Source organism: Manis pentadactyla, chromosome 7 (assembly GCF_030020395.1).
Source record: "Manis pentadactyla isolate mManPen7 chromosome 7, mManPen7.hap1, whole genome shotgun sequence".
Taxonomy (NCBI): Eukaryota; Metazoa; Chordata; class Mammalia; order Pholidota; family Manidae; genus Manis; species Manis pentadactyla.
The window spans coordinates 48,409,132-48,430,127 of NC_080025.1; positions in this window are offsets into that span (position 1 = coordinate 48,409,132).

Below are 20,996 nucleotides of genomic sequence, written 5' to 3' on the forward strand. Positions count from 1 at the left end.
TCTGCACAAGCCACGCTGTTCCTGGGGCACCAGCCATGGGGTCTGCTGGGGGCTGGGCTGGAACCCAGCCATCAGGCAGGTCTCTTCGGTGGCTGCAGAGATGGGCTGAGGTCCTCCCACAGAGGAAGGCGGCATGGAAGCCTGAGGGTTCAGAAGGAGCAAAGCCCCCAGCCAGGAGTCATGCCAGTGATGCACGCCCGGGACAGAAGCCAGGCCTGTGGGTTCACCAGTCTTTTGGGGACAGTTCCAGGGATGAGGAGGGTATGTGGAGAGTGACTAGTCCACCCGCAGTGGTCAGGCTGCCCTCTCACTGCTGTGATTTCCAGTTCTGGTGCCAAGACAAGAGTGAGATTTGATTGCTTGAAGTGATGTGTTTGTACATATTTTAGTTTCATAACTTGATCCCTTTGCATTGCCAACCACATGCTCTCTATCCAATTTTTCTGTCCCCATCCTTACCTCCCTCCTTATCTCGCTGTCTCTCTCTCTGAATCTATGGGTCTTCCTCTTTGGTGTGTGTTGCTCATGGACTGAACCCCATTCCTAAACCAGGCACCTTTCTTGCTTCTGGAAGGAAGGCTCAGGAATTAGAGTCCTGGACCACACAGCATACCCACAGATGTTTTGGGTTAAATTTTCTACTTGTTCTGCCAGTTCCTTTATAAGCTTTTTATGATTACCGCTCTTCTTTGGAGTCAGGTGGACACAAACAGATGGCAGATGCTTCCCCAAGAGCTGACCACAGCATCCTTGAATGCTGTACCTGTGGACTCACGGCCTGCTGAGCATCCTTCCCCAAGGGGTGGCAGAGGAGGACAGAGAATGAGATGGAAATGGTGGGACAAGTTTCCAGGGCTACGGAAGAATGTGCTGGAGGCCCGACGAGCAGAGGTTGGAGACAAACTGCTCACCCGCAGTCGAGCACTGAGTGTGGGTTTTCCAACCAGAGCCCGGGTCTCTGCTTTCTTATCCAGGGATTTTCTCAACATGGCCAGGCACTTTTCCAAAGACCAGGGCAGATACAGTGTGTGGGAAGAATGGGTAATGGTCCCCGAGGCTCCAGGGATGTGGCGAGGTCACCGCGACCCATCACTCGTGTTCACACATTCAAGGTTCTGCCCACCCTCCCTGAGGCCTTCCCTCTGCTGGACAGGGCATCAGGCATGGCTCCACAGGATGGCCCTGCAGTAGCCATGGCAGCAGTGGGGACAGACCCCAGGGCAGCTGCTCCAGGAGACCCTTAGCCCCAGGGAGAGGCAGAGCACGCTTTGCTCTGGGGACCTCGAGGTGGTTTTGCCAAATAGCCTCGAGGTTTGCTGAACGGGAAGCTGGGGAGAGAGGGCACCTGGGCCGGAAGTCAGACTTGCCTGAGGTGGTTTAGAGACGGAAGTGGCCCCTGAGTCCTGAGTGATGGAGGCACGGGCAAGGAGGCAGCTGTGCACAGGGATACTCAGGGGCTGGGGATGTGGGGCTAGGTCAAGTCTTTCTGCTCCAGGCTGCATCTGTGTTAGGGCACCTCAGGATAAAGTGTGTGCCCCAGGCACCTTATATCTTGGGGCAACCTGCCCACCAGTCCTGGCTGAAGCCAGAGCCGACTGGCTTAGGGTTAGGTGGAGCTGAGGGATGGAGCCGCAGGCAGCGGGGCTGCCAGGGAGAGAGACCTGGCGCTCCGGCAGTGCCCAGAGGGGCAGTGGGCAGAGCGGTGGACTGGTGCGGTGGCTGCCTGGCTGGGCCTCGGCTGCTGACAGGACTGCTGGCTGGGACTTGTGCAAACAGCCAGGCAGTGTGTCCTGCCTCCATGAGGCATATGAGCTTTGCACCTCTGTGGGGTAGAGTCTGAAACACAAACGTGAGTGTGCCAGGTGGGAGGTGACAAGGAAAGGCCAGTATTAGTCTGCCTTCCCACTCCCCTGATGTGACATTGTGCTAGTCCCCTGCTGCATTTCTCCAAGTGACTGTGACAGCTCATAGAAACTGTCACATTATTAGCCCCATGCTGCAGGAGCACGTCCAACAGGAGGACTCACAGCAGATGCTGAGAATTGCAGATGTGGAGTGGGGGCCCAGGCCACCAGGCAGGCAGTCCAGGGCCAAAGGCAGATGCCTGCCAGGGAGCATGCTGGGCACAACACGGGGACTTTGTGGTGGTGATGGCTTGTTCTGAAGCACATAAGGTGCTGAACATGGCCCTCTGGCTCAGAGGGCATGGCTTTGTGCATGAGAAAAATGGAGAATAGGAACATGGTGATGTGGTTTGAAAGCTGATGGGCTCCCTTTGGCCAGAGTATGGGCCACAGGGAGGCCTCTGAGTGCCCCTGCTTGGAGCCACTCTGCTGCAGGGTTGTCCTGCTCCTGCTGGGCCTGTGGGCCCTGTGTCCATGCAGGCAGGTTACCCCCTGGGACAGCACAGAGCATCAGGTAGCTGTTGATGAGCTGGGCCAAGCCTGCAGCAGCCAAAGTAAATATGTTTGGATCCTGGTGGACAGTCCTGGGGTTTGTGTGGGGGGCAGGGGAGTCAGGTGCAGGTAGCCCTCCGAAAGGTGGTGCTGCAGCCAGAGAACATGCTGAATGCCAAAAACATGAACTGTATTTCAGCAACAAAAACTTGAAGGAAGAAATGGCAGATGGGGCCAGCCTCAAATAGCAGGACCTCTGTCTGCGTGACAGAGCAAGGTTGGATGGCCACCAGTGGCCCTCAGTCTTTGCTCTTACCTCCTCCCTCAGCAGGGAGGGGTGACCAGTGAGTCCCTTAGATCCACCCAGAGTGGCCATGCTTATTTCAGAAGCATTCCAACAATGGCAGACTCCTATTATTTTTCAACTCTTTAATGTGAAATATTTTCTAAATAGAAAAGAGTACATAAAATGTATGTATATTAAAAAGCATTAATAGTAATAAAGGATAAAATCACCCTGTGGAATTCCCCATGCTCCCCTGCGTGGTGTGGTTGCCCCCCTCTCCGGGGAGAGCCCCTATCCTGAATTTCCTGGTAATCACATTTCTTGGCTTTACTAAATCTCATATAGCTAATACATTGCTTAGATTAGTCTCCTGTGAACTTTATTTAGGTGGAATCATGCCATGTCCACTCTTCTGCAACTTGCTTTCTTTACTCAACAGTAGTTTTTGAAATATTTCCTTGTTGATGTCACTGAAGTGCATATTTTTCTGCATCAGTTGGTTGATCTACGGCTTCCCTTTAGCCTGTGGGTGTGATGTGCTTCTGTGTTCATGTTGCTCTATAAAATGTCACGTATGGGGAATGTGCCACAACCTGTTTATTCATTTCATCTCTGGGGGCTGCCTTTGCTGAGCAGGGCTGCTGAGCACATGTGCCTGAGTGTCTCTGCCAGAATATTAGTGCAATGATCTGTGTAGAGTGTGTACGTGCTCAGTTTTATGAAATTTTGTCATATCGATTTTCTGAGTGATTAGGTCCCAGGTCAGAGGTGAGTGGAATCTCCACGGCCCCAGGCCTACCCATACCCTGTGCCATCAGATTTTTAATATCTTGGCAGCTTAGTGGCTGGATGTGGTTCTCCAGATGCCGATGCCGGAGGGGCAGAGCAACAGCTGCCACGCCCAACAGGAATCGCAGGAGGGAGTCTGGGTGCCGCGGCGCTGGGCAGTCTCTGCTGGTGCCCGTCTCCTTCCCTGTCCTGCTTATGTTTTTCCGAGCTCAGCCTTCGGGGCACATGTTATCAGTGATCCGAGCTGCAGCCACTGATTTCTGCTTTCTGGAAATTTTCAACAAAGCCTTTATACCTCCGGAGCTGTGAGTTTTCTCCAGGATGAAAGTTCTGCCTCGTCACAGTGCAGGTGTCACCCTGACAGCCTGGGACAGCGGGTGGGGGGTGGGCGGGGGTGGGGCACCTGTCAGATCAGAACTGGAAGGGCCATGAGCCGTGGCCTGGTTCAGCCTCCTCCCCTGATGCCTGGAGACTGCAGCCGCTTCTGTGAACTGTCCCTGCTTGATCATGCGGCCAGGAGAAGGCTCAGGCTCTGGCTTTTCCTCTCTTGTAGTCACCGTGACTGAGTTTGCGCTCCCTGCAAACATACAGGGATGGAAGCCGGCCTGGAGGTCCTGCTTCTAAGACATGTTCTGAGAGCTTCAGGCAAGGCATGCCTGCTCTCTGGTGACACTAGGTGTCAGCGGACAGTAGCTGGTATCAATCCAGGTCATGGTTTGTTCAGCGAGTATTTATGAGTAATTCATGCTCTCAGTGCTGGGGATGCAGTGATGGTAAAACGGGTTCCTGTGTCCTTTACATTCCGGAGGGGAAGACATATAAAAAACAATTAAACACACACGTATGGGATCGGCTCGGAGAGGGCGGCCCAATAAGGGGAATGAGGCCAGGCGCAGTGACAGCACAAGGGCAGGGAGCCTGTTTTGGAATAGGGGAGCTCGAGGGGGCAGTGTGGAGGGGGGGCCGGCGCAGATGCCCGGGGGAATAGGGCCTGTTCTGAAAGGGGCCTGAGTATTTGGAACGAGGTGGGAACAGGAGGCTGGAGAGGGGCTTGGGCCTGGCCAGTTCCCAGCTGTGGGCAGTGATACACAGTGGGAAAGGCTGTTTTTGTCCTAAGTCGGCATGCTGTGATGGGTGTCTGAGCTGCCATCCCAGGGCCAGTGATTCTGTAGAGGCTGAAGATGTGGAGGAATCCCTCCTCCCCCTGGGGAGGAAGCCACGGGGCAACCTTGGGGGCCCCCGCACACCAGCCCTGCCCTGCGTCCCTCTTGCCTCTGGCATGTGGACGCCCCAAAGGCTCTGGGACCTGACGTTGCTGCACCCTTGACGTGCTGGGCAGGGGTGGGGAGAGGCAGAGTCCTGCCTCATCTGCCATGTTAGCAGGGCCCAGGCTGCACCCCCACTTTCAGTGGGGCTCTGGCAGGTCCTGTGCGGCGCTGGGCACACATAGGGGCTGCACAAGCCCCAGTGAGAGAGCTGGGGGCGGGCACGGGAAGCTGTCACTGGGTGTGTGCAAGGTAAGGGCCAGTCCCTGGATGTAAGATTTTCAAAGATGTTGAATTAGCTCTTCCCACACTCTCCATGGATGGTGGGGCACTTCCAGTTCAGACCCGCTGTGGTTGAAGACAGTTGCTGATACTGGGCTTGGTGTTTGCAGCTCTCCCTCTGTGAAGGGCTGGACTCAGAACGAGCCTTTGGGAAAAGAGAGAGATGCAGATGGAGAAGGAGAGGGAGAGAGAGACAGAGAGAGAGGGAGATGGAGAGAAAGGGTCAGAGGGAGGAGACAAAGGGAGGGAGGGGGAAGGAGGGGGGAAGGGAGGGCGGTTGTGCGCAGGCTGAGCGGGGTTGTCCCTCAGAAAGTACCTGGCAAGCTGGATGCAGCTCATGGGCTAATATTTGAAGCTGAAAATATAGTCCATGCAGATAGGTTCATATGAATCATTGCAGGCCGTTCCTGGGAGGAATTCAGATGGTAAGAGGGATATAGGTGAGCACACACTGTCAGATCACACATGTATGTAACCTGTGCATGCGGGTCGGCCCTCTGAGCCTTAACTTCCTAATCAGCTGAAGAAGGCAGACAATCTTGGCCTTGACAGACAAGGACTTTGGCTCCAATGCACAAACTTCAGTAACCAGAACCCATCTGCCACTATCTGTGCCCCAGCAGGGCCACCTGGCCAGTCTTGCCCAGCGGACCACAGATTCACTCACACTAACTCTGGAACCACAGCCCTCTGTCTGTGTCTGTGGTTGTTTAGTTCATGGGCCACTCACAAACTATGGGGCAGTGGGGTGGCGGAGAGGGCAGCATGTGCGCCCTGCATCAGGTGAGCACCCCGCCTCCGGGGGGCTGCACCCCCACTTTCTAAATGGTCTTTTAGGAGCATGCCAGCCCTGCATTTGCTCACAGCCTGGGGCTGCTTTCCTGTTTGCAGTGATGGAATTGAGTGGTTGCTACAGAGACAAAAGCCTAGATGTTTACCACCTGGTGTTTATGGAAAATGTGAACCCCTGCTTTTGAGAATGAAGGGAGCCTTAATAACCCTTAATGGGACGCATGTGCCCTGAGCTGCTATCACACACATGGTGTACTTCTCAGTGCACTTGGGGGCCTCCAGCCCACATCTCTGCTGTTACCGAGGAGGCTTTCTGGGAGGGGTTAGCCAGAAAGTGGTGACCACTGCTTCAGGGCTACAGGGACCTTTCCCTGTCCCTTCCCCAAAATTTAGTTCCCTGGCATGCCCACATTGCAGATTGAGGGGGTCTGCTGGGGGGCAGCATGCAGGACAGGACACTGTGGAGGGTTTGACATTGGGTGGGAGGCAGAGGAGGAGGAACGGGGCTGCTGACAGGAGCTGGTGGGGTGGACAGTAGGGTGGAGGGGCCAGAGGAGTCTGCATGCCCTGGGGAGGTCGACCCCATTGTCCAGTGTCCGTTCTTGGGTGATGATCAGAGTCACCAGGGGATGTGGACCTGGACTCCACCTGTCCAGCCAAAACTGGCTGTCTGGACAGGGCCTGGGAGCTCTGAGGGCTTTCTTAGCCCCACCAGGCACCAGGCAGGAGCTGAGCCTCACTGATCCGTCCAAGCCCTTCTCAGAGTAAACCTGTCTGTGGATGTTTTCCATTGCTGTGTTAGAATTCAAAACAAAACAGAGCCCAAGGCCCTGGCTTCTGGCTGCACCCTGCCACCAGATGGCGGTCTCTGACCAGGAACCTCGTGGACCAGCTTTGATGGGCTCCCCTATGGAGAGGACGTTTCCCTGGGGTGTCCAAGAAGACCCACATCAAGAAACGTGGTATACAGTTCCTTAAGGACGACTTGCCTAAGGAAGAGGAAATGCTCTCCCTTACAGGATGGAATGTGTATTTCACTTCGGAATCTGCTGCAGGAGCCTGATGCCCTTTTACGTCCAGTTGCAGCCTCGGGGCCCACCTCTGCTTGTGGAAAATCATCTCAGGTATTTCTATTTAAGGTTTTTCAAGGCATGGCTTCCCATTGTTCGTCCTAATTTTTATCTTGTCATATTCTTACAAAATAAAAAAGGCATGTGTCTTTGGTCATGGGCATGGCACTGACTGGGCCCCCAGGTGGGGAGGCTGGGTTACTATCTAGAGATGGAATAAAGGTGTCTCTGGGGCTCATGAGAAATCTGCTGCTCTGGGAGTGGGTGCGTGGGTGGGCCAGGAGAGGGATACAGGTGGCTTCCTGCAGGTTCGCATAGCTGGGAAGAGAGACAGAAATAATGGGGAACCTTCTGTGGATCTTAGGCTCCCTGCTCATCTCTGCTGCCCCCACACCCTTCCTGCCCCCCACTGCTCACCCTCCTGACCCCCACTCATCCCTCCTGCCCCCCACTGCTCACCCCTCCTGACCCCCTGTTCACCCTCCTGCTCTTCTACCGCCTGCCCCAACCCCTCCCCTCCTCTGTTCTCACTGCACCCTTTCCATTGGTCCATTGTGTCAACCAGCCAGAGGGCTCCTGGTTGTGGCGGAGTTTATAAGTGATATCCCCAGTGAAGGGTGGCTTCTGTGGTGAGGAGTGGGGTGAATCACATAACCCACAGCTGGCGCTTGTATGTTCTGGGGTCTGCACTGAGCGAGGGCACCCCTGGAGCCCAGGGCATGGGGCCGGCTGGGCAGTGCCTAGAGAACCGTGAATGGCACAAGCCAGGTTGCAGGGACAGACCGTCCACCTCCACTCTGGGCGACAATGGGCTCTGAGTCCCTGAAACATGTGGAATGGTAGGGGGTTCTTAAACCCAGAAAGGGGCTCAGAATCTCTCAGGCTCCCACCAACACAGAGACAGCAAAGATTTCTATGGACAGTAAGACACCTCCTCCCTTGGTACAGGCAAGAACAATCCTCCTGACCCCACGAACACTCCTGGAATGCCCAGTGCCCTGGCTCCCAGTGTGAATGCCTGGGCCCCTGTGCCCGGCCGCTGCCCTCCATGGGCCTCGTGCAGGGCCTGAGGGACACAGCTCCAGGCCACCTTCACCAGCGGGACCCCTCCCTCTACCCCATCTTGGAAGTGCAGAGGTTTCCCTGCATTTGCCCTCTGCCCTGTGGCCGTGTGGCTGTGGCCCAGGACTGGCAGCTTCCAGCACATTTGAGGCAGGGCAGGGACATGGGACAAGCTTCATGATTAACTTTTCCTGCCTGTGATGAAAATGCCAAGATATAAACAGCATAGTAAGGCATCTTAAAGCTAAGATTCCATTTTAAAAACCAGGGAGTTAGGAGGTAAGATTCCTAACATATTTTATGGTAACCAGCCAATAACCTACCCTCTCTTAAGGTGGGGCATACAGTACTAAATTGTATGTTTCCACTTCTGGAGGGTAACCACTATCTTGGAAAAGAACAGGAGCAATAAATTCCTTGTGTTCAGTTGATCTTACTGAATGTCTCGAGGACTGACTCTCGATGATGACACAGGGTCTCTCACTGGAGACAGACATCATGAGACCCCATGGCAAGCTTATGCCTACCACCTATGCCTCCTCACCCTCTGCCCCTTCTTGAAGGCCTTAAAAGACAGAATCCTAAGCCTTTAAGCATACCTTCTCTCTGACGTTGCTCACACTGTATTCTTTGACTATGTACTTCTTGCCTTAAATAAAGACTTCTCTCTGCTCAAATTACTGCATTTTGTCTCTGCACTGTTCCAGTGCTGTCTCTTACTTTGCTATTTCATTCTGTTTTCTAGACTGAAGCACAAGTCTTCACTCTGTCTCTGTCTTACTTCAGACAAGTAGGAAGGGCCACTGAGATCTCTGATTTGGGCTTGCAAATTCCTGTCACCTGGGTGACCCAGACAGGACAGCAGCTGTACGATCATGTTCTTTGGTAGCCTGCCCCCAAATCCCCTTTCTTTGCCTTTGGGAAGTTCTCAGAACATAAGTTTTCACTCCATCCAGGGCTCTGCAGCTCCCTCAAATCCTGGGGTGATGGGAGCTGAGTTCCCATGCTGTTCAGACTCAAGCAGACGCCGGACACCAGGTGATCCTGGCTTCAAGAGTTGGCAAGGGATCTGCTGTATGCAGAACTGGAGTTCGATGAGCTTCCCGTCCCTCCCTCTGCTGTTCCTTGCTCTCTGCTGCCTGCACAGCAGCTGCCCTTCCCTGCTGCTCTTGCTTTAAGGAATTCCTTCCTTACCTACACTCTTCCAACCTGCTTGAGAAGTTTTTCTAGTTCGGAGTCAAGAACCCTCTTCCCCTAGCAGGTTGAAGTTTCACGGTGCCCAGAGAGAGACTTCCCCAGAGGCAGCTGCCTGACAACTTCCTGGTCTTCGAGATCCAAACCTCCCTTCCTCCCAGCCTAGCTGCTGTCCACATCGCTCACACTGACCTTGGTCTTCGTCTTTTGTGCATTTGCATTTTGTTTTATGCTGTTGAGCGATTTCCCTCCCTGGACTGAATTATTCCCCAGGGCAGGGACAACTCTATCCCCATGGCCTCCAGCACAGAGGCCTGGGCAGAGCCTGCGGGGTCAGCAACAGAGGTTTTGGTTCAGCCCAGCTCACGCAGGCCTGCCCTGGACAGGAGGGGACCGCGGGTCTGTCCTCTGCCTCCTGGCAGTCCCCAAGAGTAAACTGGCAAAGAGCACAGGCTTTGCTCGCACAGAACAAAGCCCACAGTGAAAGGCTGACCAAGGACAGGAACAGAAGGGGAAGCTTCTTCTTTGTCTAAGGGCAAAGAGCCCTGTCCCTCCCCAGCCCCTGTTTTTATCAGGGTATCTCACTCAGGGCCCTGCGATGAGTGACACACAAGAGAGCCCAGTGCAGATGAAGGCCTAGGCTGCTTCTCACAAAATCCTGGCCCCAGACCTGCTGTGTGTGGTCCTTCATTCTCACCCCCGGGGGTCTGCACATGGGTCCGGGCAGCCTTGCTCAGTGCCTGGGCTCCCCTGGGAGGCTTTCCTGGGAGTCGTTTTCCCCAGGATCGCAGGCTTCACCCAGTAAAATGGACAGAATCGTTCATGTTTCACTGAATTTAATTAGTTGGCTTGAAGTAGCAGGTGTGAGTTGGGAACATGACAGAGAAACCACATCAGTGCACCATGCATCTTTCCCCTTGGATGTTACAGGACAACCACGTGGAAGGTGTCGCCCAGCATCGGGCTGACGGAGGGGCCTTAGAGAGGAAGGGACTGGCAGCAGTTTACTAACAGTGAAAAGATCACTAAGATTGATCAATTCTTTGCCAGTCTAAAAAAAAGAAAGCAAAAGAGAGAACTCACATCTGACCATAACAGGAATCAATGAGGGGTAAGCACTATTGATCCCATGAGTATCAAAAGCTAATGAAGAAATAACATGAACAACTCTGTCATTGCATCACTTAGGTGAAACAGACTGATTCTTTGAAAGACACAAACAACCAAAACTCACAGGATGATCCCCTGAAAGGCCTGTATCTATTAAATAAATGGAGTCAATCAATAACCAATACTTTTTCCAAAACAAAGCAAACACAGGCCCCTATTTGTGTTAGGCAGGAAAATTGATATGAGTGGGGTGGAAAGAGAATAAGGTCAGTAAGCCCCCTAGAAGGGACTCAAAGAGTTAACCAGTTAAAAACAAAACCTTGAAGGCCAGGAGCAACTTGGCCTAGTAGTTTCAATACTCCCCAGATAAGGAAAAGTATCTCAGCATAGCCTATGCTTTCATTGTGTTACTTAGAACATAACATTGTAAGATTTACCTTGGTGCCTGCTAAAAGGCCCAGTTTATTCAGGAAGAATTCTATCTTAAAGCTAAGATTGCATTTTGATCAGATGGACAGTGGCTCAGCCCACACTGGAGAGACAAGGCAGACAGTCTTGATTGATATGCTTCCAGACAGAAGCTGATATCCTGGAAAGGAATCAAAGCAGTATATTTCTTGTAAGTTAAAAAAGAAGAAACTTAATGTCTTATCAAAGATGAACATCCTGGGACAATTTGGCAGGTCTACACCTGGCCGTTTGTTGCTTTCCTGAAAATCTCAACCGCCTATAAAACCCCAGAAAGGTCTTATTCTAGACCTTTCAGTGCGCTCCTCTCTCTGAGGTCACCTGCACTTTCTAAGTGCATAGACCTTCTCTTTTTCAGTAAAACTTAAACCTTTCAAGGCACCTCTCCTCCCTGAGGTTGCCTGCTGCACTTTTTGTCTCTTTAAGTAACTTTAAATAAAACTTTTACTCTGCTTCACTACTGTGTATCTGCCCTTCAATTCTTTGTTGTGGCAGAGACAAGGACCTAGGAAAATGCACAAGGCTCCCCACAACACTTGGACAGGTACATTCCACCCAACATGTAAGGAAGAGCACAGCCATTCTTCATAATCTTGTGTGGAAAGCAGAAGCAGAGGGAATACTTCCTAACTTCTTCTCTGTTTGGGGTGGTGGCTGAAACGACCCCATAAAGACACTAAGAGCCACCCGCTGCACTCTCTGAATGGCTGGATGGCCTGGACGTGAACTGTATCCCAACGAGCTGTTGTACACAAAAGATTATGTCTGATAATTAAATTCCCAAATCTGTGTCTTACCTGAGTCTGATTCTATTCTAGCTTTGCCTCTTTTGATGTGTTTCTTCTTGCCTTTATCATGCTTTGTAACTCCCTTGTTGAAAGCATTCTGATACTGGACAATCAGAACAGAGGTGGATAGGCTGTAATCCTCTGATTGGGTATTAGAGTTCTGTTGATGTTCCCCTAGCATTTTAAATCAAACAAGGCCCCTGCAGCTGTAGATAGGAGGCACTAGCTCTGCATGATGACCTCAAATGGAGAAACGAAGATGCATCAGAGGAGGGTCTGGACAAAGGATCAAAAGCCACTATTTGCCCAGTACCTCTGTCCCAACCCCACCCAAGAAGCCCTGTCCTCTGCTCCTAGTTTTTCCAAAGGCACTTGCTTATGAAGTCAAGTGATAATATACTAGTGCTTTGAGGGCACTGCCTGTCTGATATATAAAGAAATGCATCTGCTTATGTTGCATGTAAGAATTTCAACCCACTGATTCTGGTGTGCAAGAGTTGTAACTTTGGCTTTTCACCCTGAACATAATTTCTATTTTGAGTCCTTTAAGTTCTCAAATGAAATATTTGACAACTCAGGGTCTCAGACTACCCTTTTCCTTCCCAGGGAATGCCTCGGTCTAAGGATCTGCGATTCTAGTAGTGGTTATCTGGGCTGGCATCCACTGAGGCATCTTCATTATGCCTCATCTTGGGTTGTTGATACATATTGTCATGACTAAGTCCTTTGTGTTCCCGACCTCCCCTCATCCCCAGCTCTGACTGTTCCTGAGTCTCAGTGTCCTTGAATTTCCATGCTATTTTTGGGTAGACAGGAAGCCATTCACATTTCTGCAACCATCTGTGTCTATGGGAAATCCTTTGGGTAGTCCCAGACTCCTCTGTGCTGCTGCACCCTGCCTTCTGGGGGAGGTCATCACAGTTCTCCCATCTGGAGCCCCAGATCAATGCAGCTTGCTCTGGTCTTATTCTAGACCTGCGTTGGTGCAGATACGGGCTCAGCCCTCATGTTCACAATGCCAAGAGAGTCAGCCTCACTGTGTGTTCACATCTCTTTCTTCTTCCTACAACTTGGGGAATTTTTTTTCTGTTCTGGAGGGCAGGGAGACTCATCCCATATTTGTTGACTTCTGAGAATTGTCTCTTTTGTGTTCTGTGTTCTGTTATAAAAATGTTCCTCTATAAAATCAGCTTGTAAGTTGAAATGTCCTGTTTTCATTTTCTAGCATGAGGAGATAGTGGGAATGAAATATGCTTCAGTGGATATGACAAAACATCACCCACCATACTTGTCACGTGGATTGCTGCTATGCAGTGTGGCAGTTGCCTTGCTCCATAGATGATGAGGACATCGGAGTGGCTAGTGTGCCCAGAGCTCTGGAACAAGGGGCACAGGAAGTCCACAGCCATCAGTTGTGAAGAAAACGACCAGGTTGAAGGGATGTTTCTGAATTTCCTCTTATGAGTCATCATTTCTGTTGTTGAGACATGTGTGGAAGCTGCATTAGCAGAAAGCAAGGAAAGGCCTGAGTGATGTTTAAACATCAGCAAAAATGACACGGTGGAAATTTGGGCCAAGGAGCAATCACTTGCTCTGGGCTGGGAAGTAACATGGTTGAGCCACTGGCAGGGACATGGTCAAGTGAATCATGGATTCCATTTCTGTGGCTTGGACAGCCCTTCATTTAGTGATAAAACTAACACACACTGAACTTCTACTGTGTGCCAGCCACTTAGCTGAATTCGTCACGTGGGTAATTTATTTATTCTTCACAACCTGAGAGAGGTTATGAGATTCCCTCATGTCACAGAGCAGGGTGGAGCTGGCTTGAGTCCCAGGCACTCACGTCTTCTTGTCCCTGAGGGGCATTCCTGGCTGTTGTCAGGGGAGGCAGATGGGCTCTCATGTTCAGGGCACTCCAGCTCTGGAGGAGACCAGCTCCTAGGGGTGAGGGTGTACCTGGACAGGAGGGGCCTCAACATCTTTGCAAAGAGTATGTCTAGGGTTTCAAGGAGCAGAGATTGTAGAATTATGTTTAGGTGATACCGGAACTGAATAAAACACCTTTTAAGATTCATTCTCTAGAGGAGAGCAAATTGGTTGTTCTTTTTACACTTTGATCTTGTGAGTTTTATGTTTGATTAACCCTTTCACAAGACCTCAGTGAGGTCTTGTAAAGCCCTAAAGGCAAAAATTCCTTCCATCTATGATGTAACTTCAGTGGATAGCGCTTAGTTGTTTAACTGGTTTATTTCCCCTGCTGACAAGCAGTGGGGCATGAGACAGAAGATAATTGCTATTGAGAACTTTGCTGCTATTCTGATAGGGCTGGAGGTAGGTGGCATTTGGACTACTTCCAGCTGCTTCTCTGGCTGCTGTGCAGTTAGTTCTCTTATGCAATACCCCTGCCTTTGTTAGTCATAGGTGTATACATACAAAGGATGGCAACAGGGGAGTGAGTGGCTGTAATACTAGTACTTCAAACATATATTTTCATAACTTTGCTAATACACCTGAAGATATCTGCCCTGCTTTATATACTCAGAACATCAGGTAGCTATTTTTTTAATTGAAAACATATCATAACCTATGAAGCAAAATTATACTCAAATTTTAATGAAATTAAAAAGAGTGTAAGAAAGAGGAAACACAGTGGTTTGACCTTGGGACACCTGATTCAAGGTTTGCTGTGATCTTCATTTTGGACAGGATAATTCTCTTTTCTGATAAAAAATGAAAATGCTTAGCTAGAGAACCTCTAACTGAGTTCCCGGTTTTAATATCTATGATTTTTCTGAAATGAAGTCTGCTGGGAGAAAGTAGAACACGCTGGAGTCATGGTATTGAGAAGCAGGTCTCTCATCATGGAGATCTGGGCACATTCACAGTCATCTGGGCACCAAAGGTTCATTACAAAAGGTGGAGTGAGAGGCCGTGGACCCAGGGGTCTTCAGGACCCTTTAAATGCCAAAATTATAAAGCTATTTTATTCTACTGTGGGTATCTCCCACTCTCTCAGATAGGGGCTTTGATTATACAAAACCGTGTGTCTGTAAATTCATGTTTATTTAAATTTCAACTAAATTGTGTGAGTGTCTTACACAGGGACAATGCCCACCCCTTTCAGTGATTCATTCACGGGCTCATACGATTTTATACATTTTATTGTGTTTCCATTTCTAGTGTGTGCATGTGTTTGGCAGTGAACGAAATCTGAACATTGGTGGTGGTGTGAACTGCAAACAATTTTTACTGCTATACATAAGCCAGAAGCTGGGAAAACTCTTGGCATCTAAAAATGGATCTTTTTAGTTTTTCTTTATTTCTGATAAGTAGGACTGACAAAATCACTACTGTCAGGATTAGTAAGGGAGACATGATGACAGTTCTTGTGATGACCCATATGCCATAAACATGTCACTATTTATCAAGTATTTACAAGTGTTAAATAAATACCAAATATAGAAGTACTGAATACCTCAAACATCTGTCTGGATTTTTTCTCTTTTTAATAAATGGAATCAAGGAACACTTCTGAATGGAAGTGGGAAGGAGTGAATTTCATCTCTTGTTTAGAGGTAAGAACTGCTGTAATTTTTTATGATCAGAGCATTTTTGGTTGAGCCCCTAACTTCGTGTTATTCCCACCCAAAGAAGTCTTGTAGGGATACATTGCACAAGTAGGAGGGGAGCTTTGTGGGCTCCATCTGGCTTCTGTCATTCTGCACCCATCTGAGGTGACCTTGCATGATCAGTGGGGCAGTGGGTTTGGGAACTCAGGCCTCAGTCTATGTGCCATCCCCCTGTCATCACCTTTTCCTACTCCTATCCTCATGGGAGAGAAATTTAATACTAATCTAATTTGAATAGAAATAATTAAAGCAAACATGTTTTGAGAGAATTTCATGTGTGCATTTGTGGTTTACATGACTCACAGGTCTGGAGATTCTGCTGATCTGGGCTGGAGGTCCTTCTGCACTTGTGGATGTCACCTGTGCTTGGTGGCTGGTTGGGTGTGGGTATATCTCATATGGTCCCAGTGGGGACAGCTGGCTCTTCCTCCAGCCCAGGTGTGTTTCATGGGTGGTAACTTGATTGCAAAAATGGCTTGTTGTCTATGCTTTCCTGTGCCTAAATTGCACAGTGGAACCCCTTCTTTTCAGTGATGGAGCCCCCACTTCTATAAGGATGGCAATGACCAGGAAGTGGTGGTATAGCTTCGGGCTCTCAGCTTAGAGGTTGTGATCACTCCTGGGCCTTCTCTTGCTTGCCTGCTTTTACCCGCTGTCTCCTTGCTGGACGCCAGTCCTGTGTGAAAGTCCAGCCATGATCGGCAGGCCACACCACTGAGAGCCCTTCAGTGCACAGTTGACACCTGAGTGGGCCCGCCACCCCGGCTCCAATCAGCTGAACTGCCCAGGGCCACACGGATGTGAGGGGATGCGGACACTTGTACACCCGGGGTGGCCTAGTCATTGTCACACATCCTCACTGTGATTAGCCATCATCCTGTCACTTAAGGTTGGCCATCAGCCTTTTGCAGTACTGCCTGCCTTTGACTGCAGAGGGTGGTGGGAGAGGCCAGTAGAAGTGTCTGTGGGGACCTTGGGAGGCCGGTCCGAGTGTGTGTGTGTGCATCCCTGGAGGGGTGTTTTTTTTAAGTGACAGGGCATCAGATTGTAGGTGCCTCTTATCTCTCTTGTTCTGTCTGAGTTTGGGCTGGGAAGGGTGGGGAATGTAGATAAACGTGCCTGCAACTCTAATTGCACCTGTATTTGCTGAGAGGCCACCATCTGTGTGCTGCTTGTCCCTTTAGGTTCTCTCTTAATGGGAGTGGGGAAGGGGAAGGCTGCACAGGGGTGGCCTAATCAGAAATAAATGTTTTCTGCCTTTTTGGCTTTGCCCCTGTGTCCCTGCCCACCAACCGTGCCTGCAGGTGTCTGAGCTGACAGCAGGACCACCTAAGCCTCGTTGCACCTGGACTTGAAGCTCACATGATCAGTCAGGAATGCTTTTGTGCAGTTCTGGTTGGTGCAGGAGGTTTGCTGGTCCACCGGCAGCTGTGTGACAGGGCACACTGTCACCTTCAGTGGACATGACACAAACAGCCAGGCAGGGACCCCAGCACCTTTCCCTCTTAACACCCTTCCTTGAGGTCTGACCTTCAGTCTTAGCCTGGCCTGGACATAGTCCCCTGGGCTCTGTGGAATCTTATCGGCACTGTTTGCGGCTCTGACCCATCTGTCTCCTCTTCCCAGGCCTAATAGAGTTCCCTGGTCCTTACAGGAAATGCGTCCCCTTCCTTTTTGGCCTAACCAGCCCCATTGCCTTCCTGCCCAGCCTGCCTTTCATTTTCATTGGGGAAGAGGGCAAAATAGCATCTGCTGTCCCCAGGATCACAGTCATTGTTGTGATCAAATGAAGTGCTCAGGTCTAGGAGGAGCTAACACCAAGCCCCAGGAGCTCTGCAGGACGCGACATGACTGAGCCCTGGGTTCTGCCTCCTGACTGAGGAGGAAATCATGGACGAACTTCACGGATCCGTCTTGAGCGTTTCTGTATCCCTCCCACTCACCTCGTGGTAGAGGACTATTGTGGAAATGAGATTCTTTATAATGGATGAGCTCCTCATGCTAGAAAATGCAAACAGGATCAACCTGTGGGTAGAGGGATTCTTCCACAAAAGTCTTTGTTCCCTCATCATGATTCCTAAGCAGAGATTTTAATTTAGAAGGGACAGATAATTCCATTAGATGTAGGAGCACACGTCAAAGGTGCCCCAGCAGACTCCAAACTGCCGATGGTCGTGGTTTTCCACTCTAGACTCTAGTTTCTGTTTTATCTTAGAGGTGGTGGGTAGTTAAAAAAATACTCTAGAACATGAAAATACAATTTTGGAGTTGTACCTTATCAGTAAAGTGTTTAAAAATACCACTTCTTATCTGATTTGCCAGTCTCGTGAGCAATTTCATTTAAAAGAGATAATAAAGAAATGATGCATGAATATGTATGTGTAAAATTGTCCTCAGCATTGTTGAAATAGTAACAAACTGGATTCAACCTAAATATCCAGCAATACAAGGGTTGTTAAAATAATAATATGGTACTTCCAAACAGCAAAATATTATGCACCTATTAAATAATTTTTTAGAGAAATCTTTTTGCTTTATACCTTTACCCATATTGTATCAATATCTGGAGAATAATATACATGGTGTTAAATGTGTGTTTCCCTGGTGTTAGGATGTTGAGTAATTTTAATGTATTTATCACACTACAAATAATGTACTCTATAATTTTGAAATTTAAAAAATATCATCATAGAGAAATACAAATACTGCTAAATATATGGAAATAATTATTATTGGTAATTGTAAATTAAGAGAAATCTTAAAAAGGCATTAAATTGCTTTGCAACCACACTTACTTGCCAATTAGAAGAAAATGGTCATTGCACATAGCAGAACCAAAGAAAGCCAGCCTTCATTCTAAACTGAGATGACCTTGGCTCAGCCATAGCTGTACAGGTACATGTACACTGAGCACATAGCATAATCAAAAATGTCCTTTAGCTTTTGGCATTATAAATATCAGTGTTCTCTTTTCAAGGGTGCTCTTTGTAGGACTGTTTTCCGGGCTCTGGACCTTGAGTGATTGTTCATCTTATAGTTCGTGGACTCGGCTCTAGTTCACACAGAAAGCTTGACCGCAGCTCTAGGACACCTCACCGTTTGGGTGGGAGAACGTCCTGGGAGCAGTAGGACCTTTGGCTGGTGGTGTCCGTGTGGGTCCTTGCCCACCTCGCAGGGGCCCCTCACACACCTGGGGCGGTGATCCTGTTTGCACTGGGGCACCAGCAGGGAACAGTCAGACCTGGCCAGGGGTCTCAAACACACAGGGCCACTGATGTAGACGAGTCTCTGGGATCTATAAGGAGTTCACTTTAGGCTGGAAGTGACTTTTTTACAATATTACAGGGAATAGTGGAGAGAAACTATTAGTGAAGCAAGGGAATAGTAAAGCAAGAGGATCTAGAATGATTAATCCCCAAAGGAAGAACATTATTTGCGTATATGCATCATGACTTTTCTAAAATGTTTGTTGCTGGCAGATTGAAAAGTTTCGATTAGCTGAAGAACTCTGAAAGATTGTAACACAACTTTAATAGGAAACACACTTAGAAAATCCTGTTTTATGAACACCTGCAGAGGAAGAATCAGACTCCCATCTGGCATCTGCACGGCCCGCCGTGTACTCAGCAGCCCGCCTTGTAAACTCCTTCCCAGCCTGCTCCTCTCAGCTCACACTGGCCTCCCACCAGGGTGGCCAGCAGGTGGCCCCCTCTGGTGACTTTCTTCTGAGTCCCTACCAAAACCATGGTCCACAGCTGGGAGGGGCTGGGCACTCCTGGTTACCCCATTTCCTTTCCTGCGGGATCCTATCTGGCCTCTGTGTATCACGTACCTCTGCGCACACTTCCCCAGGGAAGCTTCCTTGCAGCGTGGAAGTCCAGTTCAGATTTCATCTGGCCCCATCCTTCTCATCCTCCATTTCCCCTTTAGTGGCACTGTCCTCAGATTCCAAGCTTGGGAGCTCTTTCCTCTCACACTGGGTGTTCTCTCTAGGTTATTGCTATAGATGGAGGGTTTGTGTCTCCCCAAACCCTCAAAGCATATGATGAAATCCTAACCCCCAAGAAGGTGGTGTTAGATGTGAGGCCTAAGGGAGGTGAGGAGGTCCTGAGGGTGGCCTCGTGGTGGGAGGGGTGTCCTCATAAGAGCTCCCACAGAGCTCCAAGTACCCAGCAAGAAGGCACTGTGCAAGCAAGTGGGCTCACCAGATGCCAGGTCTGATGGCACCTTGACTCTGGACTTCCAGCCTCCAGACCTGGGAGAAACAGATGTCCCCTATACCCAGATGGTCCTATGTCCTGGTCCGTGGTGCTGTGACAGCAGCCCAGTGGATTGGTAGCTCAGCCTCTACCTTAATCACCGTTTCCACCTTCTTCTCTAGCTGACAAGTACACATTTGTGGCCCAAACTCTCCTGGGAACACCCATCAGCAGGGATGTCCATCTGCCTGCAGAACGTTCCCCTGGAGGCAGCCCCAGTCTCTCCAAGTGGACTCACTGCCTGCCCCGGAAAGAAACTGCTGTTCCCGGGTCACATCTCAGCCTCCTGTACCCCCAGCCCGAGGGGCCCGGAAACATCTCTCCCAGGCATCGCCCCTCCCACCTGTCAGCTCTCTCCCCCGCTCGTGTCTCCTGGTTTATCTGCTGCCCTGCCCATTCTCAAGCTGCCCTCTCCTTACCTGGATGACTCCTAGGGCTTCCAATTTCTTCTTTCTGCCAATCAGATACCCCTCCTTGGATGAATGATTAAACTGCCCCCATAGCCTCACAAACAAAGCTCCGGTCATGTCACTCTTCTCAGACACTGTGCTGGCTCTCCGCTGCCTGCCACATGTGGTGTGGACTCTAGCCAGACATGTCCACATGGCCATTCATGGGAGACTCCAACCCCCTCCATGATGCCACCTACCCTGTGGGAAGCTTTGCCTGTTCATTCTGCTCTTGAAGCGTCTTTCCTGTTTTCCTCTTTTCTTGCTCATTCTAATACAATTCACCCTTCTTGACCCACATAGTCAAAGATCAAAGAAATGCCGGGATTCTAGCACTGGGGTCCGAGTCCATTCCCTGTGCTGATTTAGGGCATTTGGGGATTCCTGGAATTGCAAAACTACTTTCTGAGTAAAACCATCTCAAGACACTTTTCAGCTGTTCTTGTGGGGGAGAGCAGGGAAAACCAATGCCCAGCAGAAAACCCAAAGAGAAGCTACAGGGAATGACAGATTCTGACAGTTCCCAATATTCCACCCCAAGACCATGGAGAGTGGAACACCTTCTGTGTCCATGCAATTTTATGCCAGTCATGGGGGATTACTGTTGTCCATAGAATTCTAAGTAGAAATAATTCCAGCCAGTTTTCTTTAGAGTTATTTACCAAGAAATTTCCATGACTGCAATCTAGGTTTAAAAGTAACTCACAGAATTGGGCAAAGGGGAATAAAGGAGAAGCTTACCATTCCTAAACAAATGTAAAATACAAAAAAATTAATAAGAACAAGTCAGCTAACACTAATGGCAACGAGGTATGCTAACATGGAGAGAGATGTGTGCAGAAACAGGAGAAAACTGGAAGCCCATATTCTGAAAGCAAGACTTACCTCTGCCAATAGGTAAGGAAATACGCCATTTCGTCCCACAGGCCCCAAGTTTGCTATCTAAAAAACAACTATGTAGGAATTCTTCCAGCCGTGAGTATTAACTTACCTAAATGCTTGTGTCTCCACTAATTACTAGACTAATACCTGCCTGTGATTTAGGCATAGATAAGTCCTGGGTGGTTTTCCTTCAACACTTACACTCCAGTGAGGGGGAATGAGCCGTACATATTCTACCCTCTAACAGAGGGAAGATCATGGCTGGCCTTACA